At 41.2% G+C, this 17,951-nt stretch overlaps 1 protein-coding gene across 2 annotated transcripts in view; it reads right to left on the reverse strand.

The window, feature by feature from the left end:
* ATF2 (activating transcription factor 2) overlaps nucleotides 1–17,297 on the reverse strand; it is a 79,669-nt gene extending 62,372 nt beyond the window's left edge. The window contains exons 1-3 of one of the 2 annotated variants that reach the window (XM_075117972.1): nucleotides 17,192–17,296; nucleotides 10,309–10,359; nucleotides 863–937 (exon numbers count right to left, since the gene is read on the reverse strand). The gene's annotated coding sequence lies outside the window, so the exon portion shown is untranslated. Of the gene's footprint in view, nucleotides 1–862; nucleotides 938–10,308; nucleotides 10,360–17,191 lie in introns of both variants that reach the window. The other variant, XM_075117973.1, reaches the window with a different exon arrangement.
* Between the last annotated feature and the right edge of the window lie 654 nt (nucleotides 17,298–17,951).

A 17,951-nucleotide genomic window follows, 5' to 3' on the forward strand; every position in this document is an offset into this window, starting at 1 on the left:
TTGAAATGGGCAGCAGGGGGCAGGGGTTCTGGGGGCGGCCAGGGAACGGGGCGGGGCGGGGAAGAGAAGCAGGCCACGCCCCCCTCTCCTAACTCGCCTGCCATACAATTTCCAAAACCCAATGCAGCCCTCAGGCCAAAAAAAGTTTGCCCACTCCTGGTCTAGATAATGCTCAGTGCTGTCATGAGTACAGGGGAGTGAACTAGAAACTAGATGACCTCTCGAGTTCCTCACAGTCCTATGATTCTATGATAATCAATGGAGTAATATTTCAATACATATGGCTTTGAGGGTATGTTTTACAAGTCCTGTGAGATAGATACACAAATCCAAATAGGTACACATAGCAGATTTTGAGCATGCATCTCAGTTCGAAAGACAAATTATTAAAAAAACTGTATACCACATGTGTAACCTGTGAAGCATGTTCCACAAGATATCACTTAGGCAGTTTTTATAATTGGAATAAAAATATATTGCAAATGCCTGGTTTTTACAAATACAAAAAAAATAAATAAATAAAGCGTAGCAGATAACATCCAAAGAGACAAGTGCACAGCACCAATAAGCTAGGGAAAACAACTCATTCCCTGATTTTCTCATGATCTACCTTTAAAGCCAAGTCAGTGTATTAGCAATGTCTATGCACATCTCCACAGAAGAGACGTCTTTTTAAAAAATAATATTTATAAAAATATACATTTCAATACCACTTCAGAAATGCTATAACATTAATAAAATAAATAATAATAATATTTACCTAAAGACTTTATATATGTATAAGTCGTCAGCAGAAGACCAAAATGCTACTTTACTTAGCAATGCTCTAAACAGACAGAGACAGAGACACACATGTCTATACCTGGCAGATTTCACATGTAAGCCAAATTTCATAAGGTGAGCAGTTTAATCACATTCTCCTTTTCATGGCAATGAACTGTAATTAAAGAAAACAATTATTGTGCATGCTAAATAAACAAAATGCAGTTATTCCCTTATAATGTGTCTGGACAAATTATAAAATACCATTCATTACCCTGGATCAGGTTCAGATTGCACTGTATTCTTGCTATTTATGCATATACAGTATTTGAGTTTCTCTCTCCATAAATACAGCCTTCCTTCTCAGAACTACTATTTTTCAATTTAATACACAGTTTCATGCAAGCATGAGTGACGCAGTTATACTGACCTAGCTCCCGGTGTAGACAGCACTATGCTGATGGGAGGGCTTCTCCCTTTGACATAGCTACCCCCTCTTGGGGAAATGGAGTACCTACGCCAAAGGGAGATGCTCTCCTGTCAGCGTAGGTAGCTTCTTCACTAAGTGCTATAGCTGCTACAGTTCTGTAAGTTTAGAAAAGCCCCCAGTTTCCTTAAGAGCCTTTGGTGAGGGACCTTGTCAAAGGCTTTCTGATATTCCAAGCACACACTATCCACAGAATCATCCTTATCCACATGCTTGTTGACTCCTGAAAAGAATTCTGATAGATTGGCAAAGCAGGACTTCCTTTTGCAAAAGCCGTAATAATTCTTCTCCAACAAATCACGTTTATCTATATCTGACAATTCTATTCTTTACTCTAGTTTCTAACAATTTACCTTGTACTAAAGTTAGGCTTACCAGCCTGTAATTGCTAGGATCTCCTCTAGAGCCCTTTTTAAAAACTGTTGTTACATTAGCTACCTTCCTCTGGTACAGAGGCTGATTTCAGTGACAGGCTACATACCACAGTTCGTAGTTCTGCAATTTCCTATTTAAATTCCTTCAGAATTCTTGAATGAATACCATCTGGTCCTGGTGACCTATTATTGTTTAATTTATCAATTTATTCTAAAATCTCTTCTACTGACACATCAATTTGGGACAGTACTTCTGATGTGGGTATCTTGTACATCCTCTGTAGTGAGGACCAATGCAAAGAATTAATTTAGCTTCTTTGCCATTGCCTGGTCTTACTTGAGTGCTCCTCTAACACAGGAGTTTCATTACTGTCTGTATTTACAAGAAGTCACTGTATAAAGAGAGAAACCACAATTCTTTAATTAATCTAAAATCTCAAAGAGGTGGGAAAAAATCCAGAACAAAAATACAGGAACACTACTGAGAAGAAAAACAAAAACAAAAGTCAGACTGTTTCTAACTAAATGTCTCTTATCTGGATCCCTGCAAGTATCAAGATACCAAAGAAGAGTAAGATCTACTTATAAAGATAAGTCTGAATTGGTTTATATGAGATACAGAGACAGGTTTTTAAAAAAAAAAACAAAAAACAAACCATGTAAAGAGAAGCCAGAAGAAAAGAAAGGGATGGTGAAAGAAAATGCAATTGTATTTCTTCAGACCAGCAGATCAATAACTAAATAAATATCCACAGACAGAGCCTCCTTCTCTAGGTAACCAAGAACAGGAATGGTACTGGATAGTATTTGTGGATACAACAGGTCAGTAGAGGGCCAGCCCATTTTAACATTCAGAGATAGAAGATAAGGAAATGAAGCAACCAAACTGCTTCATGAACTAAAAAATGACAAATACTCCCAGCCCATAAGTTTATTTAACCCCCATAAGAAATAGATTCAGAAGTTGAAGAAAAATACCATTGAAAAAAGTATCTTTAGAGAGCTCCAATGGACGGTGGTTTCAACTGCTGCTTTGCTAGATGAAGTAAGCAATGGCAGCTTTATTAACAGAATGTGCTATGCACTGATCAAATCTGCTTCTCCTCCAAACAGTTTGGACGTGAAAAGTCATGAGACTTTTGGGAATGCCTAAATTTTCACTGGATGCGAATTCTCTCTAGTACATCACTAACCTTTAGACATGAGACAGCTCAACTCTTCGTAGATAGATCCATTAAACTGGCCGTTGTCACTGATGTATGTCATTGATATCCACTGCTTACAGACTTGTTCCAAAAGGGTAGAGATCCCACTCCCCTTTACTAAATTTGTCTCACAACCACAGGATAGATCTTCTGGCTACTACACACACAATAAAGGAGAGCTCGTGACTCTAGCTATAAGCACTTAACTGAAAAAGCAGCAAAGATATAGTGCAAGAGGTTCCAAGGTATTGATTCTATTACACACACGTTCAACACTAAAGGACTTTGACTACCTCAGATCAGGAGCAAAGAGATTATTCCAAGAAGAAACACTTAAGAGTCTCTGACTTTGGCTGCCAAGGGAAAGGTTGACATATCAGAGTTTGAATGCCAAGACAAACCACGGACTGAAATTGTTCTGCTATTCCCTTCAAAGCGTTCATGACCTGTCCCAGGTTTCCAAAGGCATTCAGTATTTGTTGAACTGTTAAGCAGGCTGTTGATATGTACTATCATCATTTTTGTAAAGATTTAAAGGAACACAGGCAAGTGCCATGGCACAAAAATGAATGTCTAAACTCCAAGTTACACTATAGATAGCATCGTTAAAAGAATATTGGAATATGCAGTCATCATGAATTTCAATGGATGATTCAAAGTCTTCCCAGAGAGACTATCATCCTAGTTCTGCTGTACTTCATTCCAATTTTTTTTTCTTGGTTCAGTTTCAAATCTAACATGGGCTAGTCTCAGTTAGGCCTTGAAATTAATTAACTAAACATTGCTGGATCTCTCTCCAAGGGGCACTGGTGGACAACTATATATTGGAGCTAGTTGAAGCAGCTCTGTAGCCTTTAGGATTTCCAAAGGCCTGAAGACAATCATGATGAAGAATGAGAAGGGGCACAACTACCTCTATGTATCCACCATGACAGTATACCTTGTTGTTAATCTTCAAAGTGGCAACTTAACTCCATACCAGAGGAAACAGTACAGTACCAGAGTGCCTCTAGCAGATCTAGCTTGTTGCAAATACAGTAGAACCTGAGAGTTACGGACACCTTGGGAATGGAGGTTGTCCGTAACTCTGAAATGTTCATAACTCTGAACAAAGCACAGTTTGGGCTCCAGATCCAGCAGCTGAGTTTGCAAGCTTGTCCCCATCCCTACGGGGCAGGGGAAATATGTGGTGTGCTGTGCTATGTGTCCCTCCCAGCCAGGGGATGGAGGGTAAAAACAGTACGTCCCCCTCCTGGTGGGGGAGGGGTGGAGGAGTGAAAGAGGTGCAGACCCCAGCACTGCTCCTGCTCGGCTGCCTTGGGCTGGCAGCCCCAGTGTCTTGCTGTAAGTGGCTGCCCCACGCGTGGGCACAGTATAGTATTTGCTTTTGGGGGAGGGGGGGGCAGGAGGGAGTGGTGGTGGTCTCTGCTGCTACCTGATTGGTTACTCCCAACTTCACTTGGTGTCCAGTCAGTCCGTAACCCTGGTGTCTGTATCTTTGAGGTTCTACTGTAAGCCTCTCGTCTATTTCAGGATTTGAAATGTCAAAAGCTTTGCTATCTGCCTATTCTCCCTTTTAGTACAGGATTAGGACAATATAAAATAGCACACAGAGTGATTATCTGATTTAAATCTATTGGGTTGAGAGGGAAATAATCCTTTATTTTTTATATTTAATTTCTGATCAAAAGTCAAGCCCTTTGAACAGAAATAAAAAACGATTCAGAAACATATTTTGAGTGAACTAGAACTGACCCTAGACAGAAAACCTCTGAATCATATTGACCCCAAATGGGAATCAAACCCAAGAAAACAAAAAACAGTTCAAAGCAGTAGGTTCAATCATCAGGAGGTAGGGAGGGTCTTTTCAGGATGCGCCAACCTTGCAGAGAGAGGAGCAGAGACTACACTTCCCAAGAAGCAAACAGAAATGAGAGGAGGAGGAGGGGGAGAAAAGTATTCTGGGATTGATAATTCTCTCTATTTTGCTCAGGTTGACGACTCCCCCTGGAAGAGAACTACCTCTCTCAGAACCCCTCCCTCCTCTCACCATCTCCTCCTGCTTGCTGGCGAGTGCTAGAGGCCAGTAACTCAGGCTTCAGACATGATAGGTGAGGCAGGAGGAGTGTGAAACACAGGACTTTTGATTAACTTCAGAATGTAAGGCTTGCTGTGCTTCCGGGCTGTTCCTGGCTTTGTTTCCCTGACCCTGAAGTTCCTTCCTGATGCCACTCTAACAGTCACTCTGCACAGGCTCAGTGATTGTGTTACGCTATGGGAGACTACTTGAAGGAGGGATGGAGGGACTCTGAAGGGCCTGAAAGGAGGAGGAAGGAAGGGAAGGGAGTTCTAGCTGAAGGGGGAGAGGTGCTGTATCAGTTCTTTTCTGACTAATAATAACCCCATTATCACCTCTCCTCCCTGGCTGGCTGGGCCTAAAACTTCTCCCCTCTGTCCACTGATTCAGGGAGGTTGGTTTGTTTTTTTCAGACAGAATTATTTCATATTGATTCATTTTAATGTTTGCAGTTCCCTGGTGGTGAATCTTTTATTGTTTAATAGGCCTGCTGCTTTCCTTTGCTGCTTTTTTTTTGCATCCCTGATTTCAAAATTAATTACTTAATTAATAACTTTATCTTTCTTTTTTAATCTTACAAGAATGTTGGAATGTTCTGAGTTGCATTAAGTCTTTGAGGTGATTGGCTTAAACACACAGAGCCAATTAAATACAGTACATTGCTCCGGCCATTCTGCTGGCCCAATTGCTAATCACTCGCAGCCCCAACAGAGGCTACTCTTACCTAGTCCCTCATGTATGTCCTTGATAACATGGGGTATGGGTATTATGTGACTTGTGATTCATCCTAACCCAAAAACCCGGCTCATAGTTTGAAAATGTGACACATTTCTGCAGAGAAAATTTTTTTAATGAAATTCCATTGAGAAAGTTCCTGAATAATACAATAATAAATATTCCTTTGCTACGAGTTACAATGCAAGCATAAGAGCGTATAACAATCTGCCGGAAATGTATCTGAACCAGTTCAAACAGGTTCAAAGTTTTCTAAGTTAGTGTCTGAACCAGAGTTAGGAAACATTGATAAACTCACACTGAACCAAAATTTAAATGGTTCGACTCTCTGCTTTGAAAGGAAAATAAATAAGTTTTATTGAAGTGAACTATTCACTGGACAAAGGTCAAAGCTAATCTGGCCTCTGTTAACATTATTTTATTGCAGGACACGGCATAAGGTAGTTTTATGAGCATGAGACATCATGCTGTAATGGGCTGCCAATTAACACCTGAAAAACTGTATTTTGACAAGTTTTGCAATCTTTAGGCTTAAATATAAGGATCTGACCGGCTATGGTCAGAAAGAACCCTCTGAAAACCACCATTTGCACATGTGCCATAGAAACTTGCTAGAGCTTGGCAGGTAAATTCTCCAAATATTCTATCTGTACCAAGCAAACTCCACCCCTACACAGCTCCTGTTTTCAACTGCGCTGAACATGCTCTAGCCCAGGGGGCTGAGTAGGCTGTTCCCTGCAATTGCTTCTCCCAGCTGCCAGGGGCCGGAACGGAAGAGACAGATTGTCCCTCTTGCAATCTCAATGGTCCCCTGCTGTTGTCCATGGAAAAGGAGAAAGCAACAAGACTCAAATGTAAGAGAGATAGAAATAGGAGTATGAGGTAAAGAAAACCACAAAAACCACATACCCATCCTGACCCTGGAATATAATGCAGAATTATTGAACCTCAACATTCCTTTGCTAGCCAGGAAAAATCTTTAAAACCCACAAAGTGTGTCTCCACCTCATCTAGTGGCTGCTCCACAAAGAGAATCACAGCATACTACGATTGCTACCAGTTACTCTGTTAACTATCATCGTAGTGGTCTCTGATGTGGAGGTAAAGTTTCCAAGCCTTCAGACCACCCATCTGGCTCAACAATTAAATTTTCAATTTGCCCCCCCCTTCTTTTTTTTTTAATTAAAACACCTGCAAATCAAGCCCCTAGTGTTCAGTTAGACACCCAAACAATGAGGAATAAACAATCTGTGAAAAATCTGGCTTATGGGAGTTGCTGCACACCACATAGGAATCCTGTGGCAGTAGATAGAATCAAATCCCAGAGTAGCATTCAGTTGCCTTAACCACAAGTTTATTCTCTCTCTTCCTGCAGTTCGCGGCTTCATTCACTATACTCTTTCCAACTTATGCAGCAAATGAGGTAGGGATCCGACAAACAATAGCCTCATTCACTCCACAACCTTGGTTCATCTCCAGAGCACCAGTCATCCTGCACTATGAATAAGGCAGAGGGTCTGTGGGAAAAAAATGTGATCATACAGTTGAAGATTGTATTATAATCTTCTTAGCACATGCTCAGTGTGCCTCAGGAGGCACGTGACCAGGATGCATCACCGAATTTGGTCCACTGGTGGTATTATAATGAATATGCACAAGGGGGCTGAATTAAGGTTTCACAACCAGTCTTAGTTCTGGCATTTCCTAAACTTCCAAGTGTTTGACTGTGCAACCTTAAAGTTCTCTGAATGTAATTTTTAAAAAGGTAATTGAACATTTGTATTATAGTAGTGCCCAAAGGCCTCTACTAGGATTTTGTCCCCTAATGCTAGCAGCACAAAAACACATAATAATGCTCTCTGCTCCAAGGAGTTTATAATCTAAGATTACAAGTGGGATATGATGGATAGAGGGATACAGAAATCAAATATATATAATTTTGATGGGCATAATGTACAATAAAAAAAATCTTCAAATATATATAAGTGCCAACTATCCTCATCTGAGTCATAATTAACTTAACACTGATTTAAGTGTCATGGCACAGTTGGGACCTTGACGAGAGATCTGGGATCAGCTCAAAGAATAGGTTCCACGTGTAAGAAGGTGCAGAATCATATATATGAGAAGGTGACAAACAGCTAAACAAGACTAGCATAGTTAACAGAACAGAGAAACCATGTTTAATGTGATGAGAGACAAGCAAAAGCACATAGCTAGGGCAGAATTCTGAAGGTTGTGGGAGGTGAGGACAAGAAGCTTGACTTTGATGCACTGAAATAGGAGGAGAATGGACTCAGGAAGATGATCTTAGAAGCTGCACTTTATGTCCTTTGGAATCATATGACTCTTTCAGCCATGTTACCCTAAGACATTTGGTTTATGTAATTCTACCTGTCTGTCTGTCTACTGGTATGCTGTATTGCCTTATCCCTGGCCTTCACGTGTATGCTTTGATGTTAGTCCTACGTGGGGAGAGATGTATGGAAGCAACACAGGTGGCCTTCAGATACCAAAATAATCTGTTTAAGATGCAGCAAATGGAAACGGGAAAAAGGAAATTGTTTCCTTGACAGGTACTTTTGAGCCAGCCCTGCGATCCTTGTATTATTTATACACATGATAGAAGTAAACTAAAGAACGTGGTCAATGTTAGGCAGCCAGACCAGGTGACCTTGATCAATACCACTTGCATAATCCTTTCCCCAAAATTAGATTGGGCTTGTAAGAAAAACATTTCCTCACTTGTCATACTGTTTCTCTGATCACAGCCACATCTTTAAATAGGTGTACAGTAAAGTAACTTCACCCGAAATTGTAACTAAGAAAATAAGAGTTTAAAAGTAGTATTTACCCATCTGTCAATTACTTTACCCATACAGAATGCCTCCCTCCAGAATTCAACATAATTTAGCATGAGACTCAAGCCCTATCCACAATGGTAGTTCAGGATAACATGGCTTATCTGATCAGTATGCAAAGGCAGAATAGTGTAAGCATTTAAAAACCATTTCTCTAGATTTTTTCACCTTTCGAATCTATAAATGTTTTAAAGCTTATGCAGAATCTACACTGGCCAGGCAAACGTTTTAAACTTGTTTCTCTGACAGGTTTTCATTACCAATATAGGTGACACTTTAAACACAGTCTGAAGGGCAACAGTGCATCTCATCTACAAGAAATGCTGAAATAATTAATGATTTACAACATACAGAACTTACAGTAATGATAGTTGATATAGTGTGTGTCTTTTGGGCCTTTCAACTACAGGGCAAATTTCACTGTATCAAATGAACAAACTCCATACACCTGTCCTTCACGCAAAAGGCTAATACTTTATCAACATTAATTCATCAAGATCAAGTTATTTTGACATAACTAGGGTTTCTAGGCACTACGGTAATACAAATAATAAATAACATAATGATGTTCTATATGAATGCAAAGCTTAATCATCAAGCCCAAAGCATCGCACTTAAAAAGAAAAGAGTGCAAATGGAAGTGGAGTGGACATTAGCTAGAGTACTTGCTATACTGTATTTGAAGTTTTTACATTTTAGATTTTTAATTATTTTATTTTTTGCAGATCACGTCAAAATCCATTCATCTCTCGTTCTCTTCTTTTCCACCACTACGGGTGGATGGGTGGTAGCCCATAACTGAATGTGATGATACAATGAAAATGTAAAAGCAAACACTATTTTTAAATGCGGAAACTGAACATTTCTTTGAGCTATTAGGCTACCTAAACAGTAGTGAAACATACTATATGCACTGATGACTGCTAGTAGCCCACTTGGTCTGCACTGCTGTTATTAATGCATGGCTTTGTTTATATACACAGAAAAATTACCCTAGATTCTTTTAATAAAAAATGTTTAATGCAGGCCTCTTGGATTTGAAGGGGCATTAAACTGTATCCTTAAATCCTTATTGTACTACAATTAAAATAAATATTGGACAGGTAAGCCAGAGCAGGCAAGGAAGAATGGTCACTTAAAAATAAAAAAGGCATGTTTGATTTATTTAATTCCTGATTCTTGTTTTCTTACAATGTCTTTTTCAGATAAGAACATAAACGTAACAAAAATCTGTTTAGGTGATTGACAATAAAATAAGCAGTGATGCAGACTATAAGAATAAAAAACTGAACACAGGAAAGTACGTTTATTTAAAATATTTACTTTAAATTTAGGTATTAGTTTTCTACTGTTCCAAGCTTAACATGGGGAATCTTAGTTTGGATGGGGTAAAGGGACAAAGGAGCAAGAGGAGAAGTGTTCAGGTTTTTTTTGTTTACCGGATTAAAATTATCTAAAGTTAAAAGCAGTATCTTCTAGAGCCAAAAAGAAACAATACAAACCAAAATAAGTAACAGAGTTCTAAATGCTAGCTCACTTTCTACACTTTTATACTTTCTGGGTGAGATTTTAAAAAGCATTCCACTCTAGCCTAATCTTAGTTCCCACTGAAGTTAATGGGAATTATACCATTATTTTTAGGGGAGGAGAGCTGGGATGATTTTGAGCATTTTTGAAAGTCACACCTTTCACTTCAGTATAGAAGTTGGTAGATGAAAAATCTACCAAATTAAAGTACTTAATAAATAATGAAAAATAAAACAAATTAAAATTTTTAGTTTAAAAAAAAAGTCACAGCTGCACTGACCTGGAGGGGCTGGAACAGCTTCTCTCAGATTCCTAGAACACAAGCAGAAAGCTGAAACAAAATGAAGTTTATTTACTCCTTCACATTTACAGGAAAATCCACCCTCCCCAAAGAAGGGGGTAAATGCCTCGTTTTACAGACCTATTGGATACCACCACCACCACCACCACCAGATTTGAAACACAAAAGTGTTTAAAACACAAATGAGATTCTCCCTACTGTAAGTCAACCTTCTGAGACAAAGTATTTGACAGTCTGGACCAAGGGGTTTTCATCTGATGTTCAAACTTACTAGGCAGAGAAATTACTACTGGCCTCTCCCACCCAGCTATACTCTTTACAAGCCAGTTCCTGTGCTTTCCTTAGCACAGGATATGCTCCAGTGTACTGCCATGAGGCTTTTGTATAGGGTTGAAGGGTGTTTAAATGACAATTTCTGTGGTGTGTCAGAGTCCCTGCACAAGTGGATCTTCTGAGCAATGTTCTGTCCCTGCAAAGGAGAGTGGGGGCTTGGTCACTGAAGCCTGTAGGACTACAAATGAGCTGGGTGGGCTCCACTTTGAGGCACCACTTGTCATAAAAGGACAGTGCTAAAGAGAGTGAGGCCTTCAGAATACAGTTTAGGAGAATTTGCAGTAAACACTTTGAGATGGGAATGGAACCAGGAGCCTAAGCTCCTAACACTCACTTACGAGACAGGAGCTGTGCAGAGGGTGGAGGATTCACTACCTAAAGCAGGGGCTGGAAAACTTTTTGGTCTGAGGGCCACATCGGGTTTCAAAAATTGTATTGAGGGCCGGTTAGGGGAGGCTATGCCTCCCCAGACAGCCAGGCATGGCCCAGCCCCCGGCCCCTATCCGACCCCCCCCTGCTTCTTGCCCCCTGATGGCCCCCGGACCTCCCACCCCTAACTGCCCCCTGCTGCCTCATTCAACCCCTCCCCCTTCCTGACTGCTCCCCTGGAACTCCTGCCCCCATTCAACCCCCCTGTTCCCCACCCTCTGACCACCCCAACCCCTGTTCACACCCCTGGCCCCTGACCACTCCTGGAACTCCCCTGCCCTCTATCCAATTCCCCACCCCTTACCACGCCGTCTGGCTGGAGCCAACCACGCACCGCGCAGCACAGAGCACTGGGTCAGGCCGGCTTCTGCAGCTCTGCTTCCCCAGGAGCTCGCAGCTCCGCTGCCCAGAGCATTGTGCTGGAGCTCAGGGGTTGAGCAGAACGGTCCCGCGGGTCAGATGTGGCCCACGGGCCATAGTTTGCCTACCTCTGACCTAAAGGCAAGGAGAGCCAGAGCCTCCTACTTTGCTGTTGCCACTATTTGCCTTGCTGTAAGAGGCCATTTTGTTTGCCCTGGGAAGAAGACTTAAAGCTGGGCTTGCTCTAGTGGGTCTTGACGAAGAGAAAGAAGGGATCTAACAACTACAGCATCATGAAGAGATCTAAGCACAAATAGCCACAGCATTTTCTGCCCGTCTGAATGGCTAACTGCTTTATGAGGTTCCAAGAAGAAAGCAGCGGAGAGAGCACATAGAAGGAGCACAGCTAGACAGAAAGTAAAAAAAAGTCTGAAGCTGATGATTGGTCACATTGCCAACCAATCCAAAAAGCAGAAGGAAACCCATTTGTCCAGATTGTCAAATGACCTCAAGTAGAAAGATCCAGTACACAGCCCAACAACATCAGCAGACCTAATTATGGAATGGGGTATGTGCAGAGGAACAAGGAGAGTATGACTTGGTGAGACAGGGACAGAGCTGGAATAAAGGTGAAATTTTTCTGTGTGAAAGGCAAGTGGAAGGGTAAGCACTGCAGGCAATATGCAAGAGATAATTTTTTGTGTGTTGAGGTTTTTTGATAGGAATATGAAAAAGTAAAATTACTAATACTGATACAAATACAGGGAAGGACCAAATAAGCAAATATGAGTTTGGGTGATAGGATATAAAAATAAGTTTAAATACATTCATATTCTCTTCTAAAGTGTATTTTATGTCCTTAAAAACATTTCTGTTCGAAACATTTCTGTTTCTACTGTTACTGAAGCTACAACATCCTATGATAAACTACATAATTAGCTGAATCTGGAAACAAAGGTGACTTACAGTTTGGCAAAAATAAAATTTTAGTTCTCTCAGAAATTTCCACAATAATATTCTTTTCTAAGTGAATTATGATTTATCTTCTGAATTCACCTGTCTGGGTTCTTATATCTCAAAATTTCTCATGGAAATTCAGTTAATCAGAAATGAAAACTCTTATCTTCTGTCACTACAATATGCAAGGTCATTTTTACTGTTTCAACTTTATTAATAAAGCCAGAAAGTTCATTTCTACATTGTTTCACACCATCATATAGCTATGAATTTGATACAAATACTCATTTCTGAGTTTTTAATATGAAGAATTGTTTCACTGGTAAGATTTCTGTTATATAAAACAGTAGATTTTAGAAGGGTCTTTACCAAAATAATAGAATTGACCACTTTGAGCACTCCTTTGTGAAACTTGTCTGCATTTACCTACAAATGGAAGTGTTCTACACTTCTTGGACTCAGTCAAAGCCAAAACTTCCTCACTGTAAGAACAATGCAACAGACTGCATAGGGAGGTCATGGAAGCTCCTTCACTGGAGGTTTTCAAAAGGAGGCTGGATAGGCATCTGTGTTGGGTGGTTCAGACAAACCAAATCTTGCAACTTGGTGCGGGGTTTAAACTAGATGACCCTTCCAGTCCCTTCTACCCTATGATTCTACATCTAAAACTTATGTTGACCAAGCTACATTGCAGCAAGATGTCATTAAGCCCTGGCATAAACACCATTATTCTTCCATCCACCTAGCTACTGTCTGTTGATGGGGTGGATTTACTAAAGCAATGGAAAAACCCCCTCTGTCGCTGTAGCAAGTGTCTATGGGCTGGTCTGCAATGGAAAGCTATATCAGCTTAGCTATGTCTTGCATGTTGCATGTAAGCAGTGCTAGGTCGATGGAAGAATTCTTCAATCAACTTAGTTACCACCCTTAATTACCCTCCTACAGTGACGCGAGAATCCCTCCAGATGCTGCAATAAATGCTACAGCAATGCAACTCTGCCACTGTAGAAATTTAAATGTAGACTTAGCCTATGCTACAGTGGCATAGCTCCAGCTGTGCCTTAAGTCACGGAGTGTGAATCTTGCCCTTACTCAAGCCAATGGCAAAACTCTCATTGACTTTGATAGGGCCAGGATTTCACCCTGAATTTCTACTACTTAATTAATGCAGAATACTATCAGGAACAATGTGGCATAGATTTGGAAACATATTACAGAATTATGTAATAATCCAGACTTTCTACTTACATACACTTTACACATATATTTTCCTGCTAATAATCATCTTTCAGGTACTACCTACTTTTTTTTTTAAACTATGTTTTCCATTTATATCAAATATGCACTTTTGTTAATTATGGGGACAATAACTACTTGAAATCCAGTCATTTTCACAAAAATTAGTTAAAAGTCCTTTGAGAAGCCACACAACTACCTTTGAGTTTTTCTGCCAGTTTTTGCAGTTTTACAATCAGATTTTTTGAAGTGTCCTTCCATTATTGTTATGTGAAAAATTAGGGAAAACTCAGTGCTGACAAATAGACAAAGGAAAATTGAAAAAGGTTTGTTTTTTTCCTAATCTCTTTAGAGTAGTAACATTTTAAGATAGTAATCATAGGTATTTCTTGTAACAACAGTAAAGGTATTTCAGATAGAAGTGTGATTGGTAGGTTAACAGTGTCCCATTAATGCCAGGAGAATCTACATCTGGTGTCATATAAAGTTGTTTTTATTTATTATATGTTCTGCATTAACATCCTACAGCTCCAAGAAGGAGCAGGGACCCTTTGTGCTAGGTGGACAAATATGTAGGAAAGCAGTACCTGCTCATAAGGGCTTACAGTCTAATTTAAGATGAGATGTAACAAGTGAGAGTAACAAGCAACAAGGGATGGTAGAAGAGATGACAGGTGTAACAGTAATAATAAGATCATGCAGTTAAATAAGCTAGCTAATGCGCACCACTTGATGACTTCAGTAAGTATTACTATATAATACTGAACCATACTATGCTTGTTACTGTGAAAGTCTTCATTACGTTCTTTTTAAGTGGGAATTTGATAAACATTTTCTAATATTGGAGGTGCACCAGGTAGAGATCAGATAAAATTTCAGAAAAGAAATGTATGTCAGCTAAGAGTTAAACATTGGCACATGGCTTTTATTTTTGGTCTTAAATATCTACAGACAAGAAGCTTAAACAAAGAAAAAAAACCCAAAGATGAACTAGAATGGCTAAAAATGGAAGAAGACCTTGACATAATAGGCACATCGGAAACACAGCTGAATGTCAAAAATTAAGGGAATACAGTATTATCTGGTTTCAGAGTAGCAGCCGTGTTAGTCTGTATTCGCAAAAAGAAAAGGAGTACTTGTGGCATCTTAGAGACTAACCAATTTTTTTGAGCATAAGTGAGCTGTAGCTCACGAAAGCTTATGCTCAATAAATTTGTTACTCTCTAAAGTGCCACAAGTATTATCTGGGTCTATCCTATGCAAAACCAAACAGATTAGATTATACAGTGAACCCAAAAGATTTAATACAACCAAATAAGACAACATTTCTGAGTAGAAAGAAGGCTATACGGCAGAATCTGTATGGCTCCAAAAATTCCTACTAAGAAGAATACATCTATACCAACAAAATTAGGCTTACTAGCCTCCAAATCAAGAAAAAGATATTGAGTGTGCAATGAAGATCAAAATATTAATGTACAACTTAACTACCCAAATATAAAATGATGATAAACAAATAAGTTGCCCATCCTCCCACCCAAAAAATGCATTTTTATTATTATTCATTTAAATTTCTGTCGGTAACCTTTAATGTAACAAGGAATCCTGGTGAAGTTTAGTGTATTTTTTGTTTTTTTAAACTTCACACACTGCAATGAGGCCCTTTGAATCTGTAATATGCTATATAAATGCTAAGTGTTATTTTCACAATGGTGTTTTAGTAGGTGTTACAACTACGAGATCAGAGCAGTGTTCTACCTAATCCAGCATCCTCTCTCTAGCCCCAGTTCTGCAAACATTTGTTTTAAATCAATGGGGCTATTTCTAGTAGTAAAGTTAAGCATATGCATATGCCTTTGCCGCATTGGGGCCTCTGATAATAGCCACTACTTCAGAGAAAAGTTCAAGAAATCCTGCATTTGACAGTTATGGAATAACCTGCCCATAGGGGATTTTTTTCCCGACCCCATCTGCTAGTGGCTGTCTTATACTCTAAAGCAGTAGTTTCCACCATTTTTTCCATTTGCAGACCCCTAAACATTTTCAAATGGAGGTGCAGATCCCTTTGGACATTTTAGACAGTCTGCAGTCCCTTGGCCACGGGCTTGAAAACCACTGCTGTAAAGCATAATATTTTATATCTAATGTAAGTGCAGATATTCTCAGTGGCCACATATATGGCTATTTTTGTTTGTTTTAGTTCTACTAAACTCTTGCACTCAAGACAGCTTGGGGCAATAGAGGCACTAAAATCCAGGATTCACGGACTGGGATATAAGGGAGATTTGAACAAAGATTATGCTAAATGGGGTGGAAAGGAGAAAACAAAAAGGCCAGAATTCATTTATTTGGAGAAGCAGACAGCCTAGAACTTACTAGTTAAAATTCAAAAAACCTCAAAAATTCATTAATTGTGGGGTCAAAGAAAGAGATCAAAATGTATTTATTTTTGGAAAGAACAAACAATTTATTTGAGGGATGGATGGGGAAAGAAAAGGCAACCAGAATACATGTGAGATAGGAGTATCCCAAATGATTTTATTTGCAAGACCAGAATTATTTTATAAGTGGGGGAAAGTCAAGAGGTTGCAATGTAAATTAAATAGGTAGAAGGATGTGGCAGCACATGAAGTCCCTACCTCCAATTAGCAAACTTAATCCTGAGGCAAGAGAGGATCACATTAGGAAAGATTTTCAAGCCCTATAATATAACCATCATGCTTTGAATGTCTGGGCACCAGTGCTGCCTCACATAAAGCATCTTCTTGGTGGACCACAAGTAGCTAAGAGGTTAGAGATATTGAGAGGACCCTAGAGAAAACACACACAATTGGCAACAGTGTCCAGCTCCCACTCACCAGTCACAATGGTGATGGGCGCAAGCAGACCACCACAACCCAGGCCAGGCCTGAAACAGACACAGGTCACGGAGGTTCGTCCACATGCAGGGGCAGAGCGACAACCCCCTCTACGGCAGGTCAGCTCTGCCCAGCCCTCCCCTCTTGGCAGCTGCTGTGGGGCACCTAGGGTCTTCCATCTCCCTCCGCCCTCCTCCCTACCCAGGGCAGATACAGGCGAAGAGAGGCTGGCTCGGCCCCCTCAGCGGCAGGGGGAGGGACAGGCCTCGCCGCACCCCTCAGCCCTCCCCCCGCAGCAGCGGAGAGAGCGGCCCCTCCGCCCCCAGGGACGGGTGGGAGCCTGCTGTACCTGTCAGGGCAGGCCGCTTCCGGGAAAGGAGCCTCGCCCTGGGGCAGGCGCGGGGACTAGCCTACCTCGGGGGCGGGTAACGCTCTCCTCCGCGCTGGCTCCGGCCCGGACCTCGCGCCTCTACGGGCGGCGGGGGCCACAGGCCGCGGTGGGGGCGGGGGTCTCTAGGGAGAACGGCGCCGCCATGTTAATGCCTCTCGGACACCCCCACTTAGCCCAGGCCGCGCCGCCCCCCTTCACCCGCCCGCTACGGCTGAGGCGCAGCCGCGCACAAACCCCGCTACAACGCGACGGAGGCGCTGCCGGGCTCCCCTTCGCCGCGCTCTGTTTACAAACTCACCCCGAGCAGATGGGTCGAACCGCACATTAAAGGCCCGGTCCCCAACAGGCTTCCGTCCCTTCTCGCGATAACTCACTGACATTCCCCAAGGCCAAAGAAAAGGGGTCACGTGACTCACGGGGTGCTGCTGGTGGAGGTACAGAGCAGGCCTCTGATTGGCTTGGAGGATGGGGCCCTTTAGTGTCTGTGTGGCCGGAAGTGGTAAGCAACAAGTCACCGGCAGTGGAATGGGATGGGGGAAGGACGCTGGTAGTGGCATAAGCTAAGCAGGGCCTGCAAAGTCACGCGGGTGAAAAGGGGACCTTCAAGAGCTGTTACTGGTTTAGTTGGCGACTGTCGAATGGTTACTCTTCCCTCTGGGTTTGAACTGAAAATAATGCGGGGGCGTGGTTGAAGCAAATGCACTTTAGATGAAATGTAAAACTGACCCCTTTGTGGTAATTTAATTTACTTTATCTTTGGGGCAGGGACCATCATTTTGTTCTGTGTACAATGCCTAGCAGCACAATGGGGTCCAGGTCCATGACTGGGGCTCTAAGGGGCTATGGTGATACAAATTAATGATAATTAAAGATGCAATTATATATCTGCAAAAGTAGTGTTAGCTTGAGTGTCACAACCAAACTGCATCTTCAGTAATTCTACTTTGTCTTGCTAAATTTCCCCTTAAGTTTCAATTAAATTTAGCATTCTTCACTTACTGTCCTAAACCATGTTTCTGGGCTCTGCACAATGGCTGGTGAAGTGATGCCTTTGTACA

This window comes from Caretta caretta, chromosome 11, assembly GCF_965140235.1.
Source record: "Caretta caretta isolate rCarCar2 chromosome 11, rCarCar1.hap1, whole genome shotgun sequence".
Lineage (NCBI taxonomy): Eukaryota > Metazoa > Chordata > Testudines > Cheloniidae > Caretta > Caretta caretta.